The following is a 6,205-nucleotide window of genomic DNA, read 5'->3' on the forward strand; positions in this document are numbered from 1 at the left end:
ATTTGATAGGGCTGAGGATGTTTCTCCCTCTTGAGCTTCAACTTAGAGACCATCTCTTCTGATACCAAGTTATCAGTCCTACCACCATCAATGATCACGTCGCAACATTTATCCTCACACTTGCATCTGGTACAGAACAAACTCCTCCATTGTCCTGGTTCAATCTCACCACTTAGTAGGACTCTTTCATTTACCAAGGTCTCTCCTCTTTTTGCATCCTCCGAATGTGATGATTGTGAATCCTCATCCACATGAGCTACCCTAGCTTGGCCCTCAACTCTCCTATTTTTCCTTCCTTGTCATTGAGGGCATTCAAAGGCATGATGACCTTCTTCATTGCAATGGAAACAGGTACCACGGAAGCCTCCTCTTCCTTGTCCACGTCCTCTACCTCTTCCTCTCTGATTTCCAAAGTCTTGATCATGGGAGCAGTTGAAACCCTCATTCCTCTGGTTCCTGCTAGTACCCACATCTTCATTTTTCTTTTGGGTTTCATTGTGGCCTCCAGATGATCTACCGCTTCCCCTTCCTCCTTGACCACACCCTCTTTGTCTTCCTTCAAACCTTTTATTCAGCTTCTCTTCAACTTGTAGGGCAAACTGGTATGCCTCTTCAACTCTGGTCATTCTTACTAGACTTAATTCCTCCTGGATGCTAGGTCGCAACCCATTGATATAACGAGAAACCTTCTCCTTATTTGCTTCTGCATGCCCTGCTCTAATCAAGAGTCGGTAGAATTCCTCTGTATATTCTTGGACTGATCTTCCTGCTTGCTTTAACCCATGCATCTTCTTAAAAAAATCAAGCTCATAGTCCACAGGAATGAACTACTTCTTCAATTTGTCCACCATGCGATCCCATCTTGTGATCTTCTCCTTTCCTCTTCTGTTTCTTTCCAATTGGACCTCTTGCCACTAGATTTTGGCATGGCCTTTCATTTTGGCCTTTGCAAACTTAACCCTATCCGGGTCCCTGATATCCTCATACTCAAAGTATTCTTCCAGTTCATTGATCTAATCGATCAACTCATCTGGTTTCAGATTTCCTAAAAATACACCCACTTCAATTGTAGGTCTTTTCCCAAACTTAGAAATGGCCCTAAAAAGCCTTTCTTCTGCATGATTCAGAACTTCCCCATCAAATTCACCTTCTGGTCCAATTTCATCTTCTTCTTTATCATCTTCACTTTCATCACCTGCGGCCACAGTTGCTCCTCTATGGAGCTCTTTCTGCAATGCTTGTACTTGCCTTTGGAGGGCTCTAACCTCTTGAGGATTAATAGCTCTGGCCCTTCCGCCATGCTCTCTTCATGGATGCATCTTCTTAACTCAAACCCACAACCACACAATCCTAGTGCAAACTGCCTCACAGTTGGCGCTCTGTCTACACACTCAGGAAAACCAGCTCTGATACCACTTGATGGGGACACAAACCAAGAACAGAATGGACACAACAGAAAAGGGAAATTGTATTAAATGAAAAATAAGCTAGTACATTTAGTACAGAGAAAATAAACTTCAAAACATGCCCTAAGGGCTTACAATAGCATAAATGTGGAGATAATTTCTCCTTTCAGTACCTCCTCTCAAACTCCACTCCGAACTGCCTTTTACAATGCTAGGAATCTCCTTAAATAGACCTCAGAGGGTTAAGGACTAGGAGTACATTCTAAAAAGTGCTAATAGGCATCCACCAACCAAATAGAAGGTTCCAAAAGTTGCGTTAGAAGTCGGCACAAATCTAGAAGAATCCAAAAATGGTAACCGAACTTTCGAGAGGCATAACTTTTGAACCGTAGCTCCGATTGACGAACCATTTACATTTTTGAAAAGCTCTCGAAGCGCTCTATAGCCTTATGGATAGGCTTTGCTCATCTCCCATTTTTTGGCCTTTTTCAAGGTCATTTAATGCCCATAACCTAACTTTGAAGCATTCTTAGGAGGTCTCCAAAACTCGAAAAACTGCAATAACTTTTAAACCGTGTGGCCTTTTGACCTGATTCTTTTTCTGGAATGCTCTAAATCACAATTACATTCATCCGGCCAATTCACACCTTCTAGTTTACCAAAATGATGGCCCAATTACATGCTCCTATTTTTTTGAGATTTTCTAGCACACTGATAGTGGAACTGTGAGAGTTGGAACCTTTATTTGACCCAAATGGGTGTCCAAAAATGAAAACACATGAAACAAAAACTAAGTCTAAGTACATTTTTTTGGGTGACACAGGATTGCCCTTATACCTCTGGATGCTTCTGCATCAAGAGATTGGGTAACAACCTCCACAAGTCCAAGAAGGGCCTCTAAATAGACCTCCAACTCAACCACCCAAGGGCTCAATAACTACCCCACCCACTTGCAATTCTAGAAACTCCTAACTCAACCTACACTATGATTAAACCCTAAGTGGAGATGAGGTGAAGTAACTCAAGATAACCATGGTCAATTTTCGCACAAAGGCAAAAAGAGACTTTTTGAGTGACCTCAAAAGTCAATAAAAGGGGCTTAGGGGTTGGAAAAGACCCCTAACCCATACCCATACCCTTCGGGTATAATAATTTCATGTTTTAAGCCTTAGGAAAAAGGTTTAGAGCCAAACACAATCTAGGAATAAAATAGGACCTTCTAACTACTCTAACATGCAAATTAAGCACTAATCTGGATTAGGGATGACTAACCTCAATTAAGAACCTAATAGTAAACTAACACTAACTTAAACCAACTTGGTCCAAAGGTTAAACAATTAAACCTAAGCAGCATGTTGAAGAACATAACCAGTTTACGAGTGTCAAGCGACACTAAAAGAACATAATTACGAACATTAACATTCACTGAACAAAGAAGATACATACATATATCTCACAATACAACATATGAATTATGAGGGTAAAAGCACAGATCTATGTCACTGTTTGTGATACAAAAACTTGTTTTGGTCAAATCTCATTTCTCTATCAAAACTCCTTTTTTTTCAGAAACTAAAAATACCCTTTTATAGATATCAGATTCAATATCATCATTATATAAAATTTTGAATGTTTTGATTAGTTATAATATGTTATAATCTCAAAATATTATAAGTCGATATTTCAACATTTCAGAAGGTGCTCTCTCAAAAAATTAAAAAAAATAGTAAATCATATCAAAAAAATTTAAAAAATTATATTTATCACCAGAGGAGAGAATCCTCTTCACGAATATGTAATTTTTTTTCAAGAAGGTATAGATTTGATAGGGAAGTTTTGATGGGAGGAAAAAATTGTTGGATTCTGACAAGGTCGAACTTGAGTACTTATAACAAGGAAAATATACATCAAAAATAATTATTTCTTTTTTTGTTCACTAGCTATACATGTCATCTATAAAATATTTTCAAATTAGAACAAAAAAAGATGATTTGCACATACTTGTTTGACGGGAACTACATCCTATATTTTTTACAGTTAAAAAAGGGACTTCAAAATAAAATAAAATGAATAAATTCTTAGTCAAAATAATAATAAAAATTATAGGCATAAAATTCATACAATTCTACACATTTCATCAGTTTACATCATCTTCATATTTTAAACACAAATACCATTTTTTTTGTCATTAATGTTGAACTGTCACATTCTGATATCACATTTCTTTATAAAAGGTGACACAGGTTTGTGCTTTTACCCATGAACAACAAGGTTTTTGAAATTAGCACAAAGAGATCAGTTTTGTTCCTCCGTAGGGTTTCTCGGCTAAAATATCTGCACACTCATTGCACACATCAGTAGTCCCACAAAAATCACATGTACATATATGTATACATATCAGAAATTCACATAAATTGAAACACACATCAATAAGCGTTTCTTCATCCTGCTAAATTCTTAAACATTTAAAATCTCTTAAATCAAAGTCTCCATCCTACATTTACTGATTTCATCAACATACATATACATGAAACATTAAAAGACAATCATCAAATATATCTGAAAGTAACATCACATAACATAAAATAATAAAGTATGTTCTAAGCATCAAATAATGTCTCGACATCTCGAGTCGTGAATATCAAAATAATAGTAATGTATCACTATGCTACGATGGGTCGGGGCGAGGCCTCACATCATCCCCCACTAGGCATGAACTTCCTCCTAGAGTTCATCAAAAAGGTACGGGTACTGAGATTGCATCTGCGCTGCATCCTCCCATGAAGCTGTGACCTCATTGTAACAATCCCATTGGACCCTAACCTGGTCCAGCTCTCGGCCTTGAAGTGCTAGGGTCCGTCGGGCAATAATCCGGACAAGCATCCAGTGGCCAGAACTTTTGCTACTTTACTTAACTACCAAAAATTAATGACTTCCCCCAAGTTGATTGAGCACTCAGTTCAAAAAGGAAAAGAGGATGGGACATGGGGGTAAGAAACATGCGCTGGCAGGAAGAGTAAACATAAATTTTTTTGCATAAGCCTTACCAAAATTTGCAAAAAGGTGATGCACAAAACAAGGAGATGGGTTTGGGGATGGGAGGTGGAGACAGGTGATGTCACCCTCCCATCCAGACCCTTTTGACTTGCCACACTTTTTTAATAAAACTCTTTCAATAAGCATTTCAAATCTGACACCCAAGGAAGATAAGTAACATTGATTGCATAAAGTTTTATGGGTAGCCAAAGATAGATATTTAGGGTATTTTATTAAGTTTTATATCTCTTTCTTTAAATGATTTTTATTATTGTGCTTCTTTATTCAATTTAAATACCATATTCAAAAAGGAAGAAAAGAATAATTAGAGAATCTTTTGATTCTCTGTCACTAGAAACATTTAAATGCTACTCTCATACAAAAGACAGAGAGTTTTTTTACTCTCTTGGGCCACTTTTGTTTTTTGAAAATTTTCTAAGTGTAGATTTAAAGACATGTATTTTTTTCAAGGTGTATATATTTTTTTTTGACAAGCTTTAAACATTGATACAATGGTTTATGTCTAAAAAAAAATACATGATTAAATTTGATCTCCTAACATCCTGAATAGAACTATTAACTATAATCCTCTTTTCTTTCCTTAACATAAATTTTCATTTTAATCATATAATGAACATATAAAGAAATTGAAAATTTGCTCAAATCAACTGAATCTACATCCATGGTATAATTTTCGTTTTCAACATAAAGGAAAACCTTGAAATTTTTTTACCAAATTGAACATCATCAATTCCATCCAAATTTTGAGATTCATCCATCTAAATTTAAAATTTACAATTAAATCACATAACAAGTAATTATACTCAACACCAATTTTATTGACAAACCTGATTCAAAGGCTCAGCTAGGAAAGAACCAGGAAGAAAACTCGGCTTTGCTGCCAATTACAACAAGGTTTAAAATACAATTTACAATAGGATCTCAATCCCAAATTTCAACAATTTAATCAAATTTTCTTCATGATCCTAATCAAGAGATTTATAATGTTTTCTACAACTCATTTCTAGAACCATGGAGGGAACAGAATCTGATCAAGTGACCAAAAGCATGACAGAATCTACGAGGGCATGAGACATGTGCCATGAAAAAGGTTCGGGCCTGAAAGGCTTGAAAAAATCATGAATCTAGTGCCAATAATTCTGAGCACGCTTGCAAAACCAAAAAATATGCAAAAAGGACTCAGGTTGACCACATAAGGGGCATCTAGGATCAAGAACCCCAATGTGCTTGAGCTGAGGCCCCAGGGGAAGACCTTGGAAGGCAAGGCACCAAGCAAAGTGGACAATCTTAGGTTCTGTAATGGCACTCCAAATGGTGTCGAAACATTTTCTCCATTGAGAAAGTGAAGATTGCAAATGCCACTGTTGATTAAGCATGTCCACCATTGGAAGGTGGGGTGAAAGCCATCTGTACCCCATAGTGGGCTTATAATTGGTAAATGGAGTGGCAGGATACCACTTCCAATCATGCCACCAAGGATGAACAGACTGAATCCCCACTTTATGATCTAAGTGCACAGGGATTATAGTTCTACAAATACTTATATTTTGATACTAGATTATATTTATTATTATTATTATTTTTTAGGCAAAGTGGGCTAGGCTACATATATATTAGCGATAGTTAAACTTAAGACCTCCTATATGGAGGAAACCCCAATTATTTTTATCATCAAAAAACCTAAGTCAATAAAGTTTATATTTATACTAATATAAATTTTGAAATACGCACAACATTATACT

The sequence above is a fragment of the Cupressus sempervirens genome, chromosome 3 (genome assembly GCF_028749045.1).
Source record: "Cupressus sempervirens isolate cs-2001-9-10 chromosome 3, ASM2874904v1, whole genome shotgun sequence".
NCBI lineage: Eukaryota > Viridiplantae > Streptophyta > Pinopsida > Cupressales > Cupressaceae > Cupressus > Cupressus sempervirens.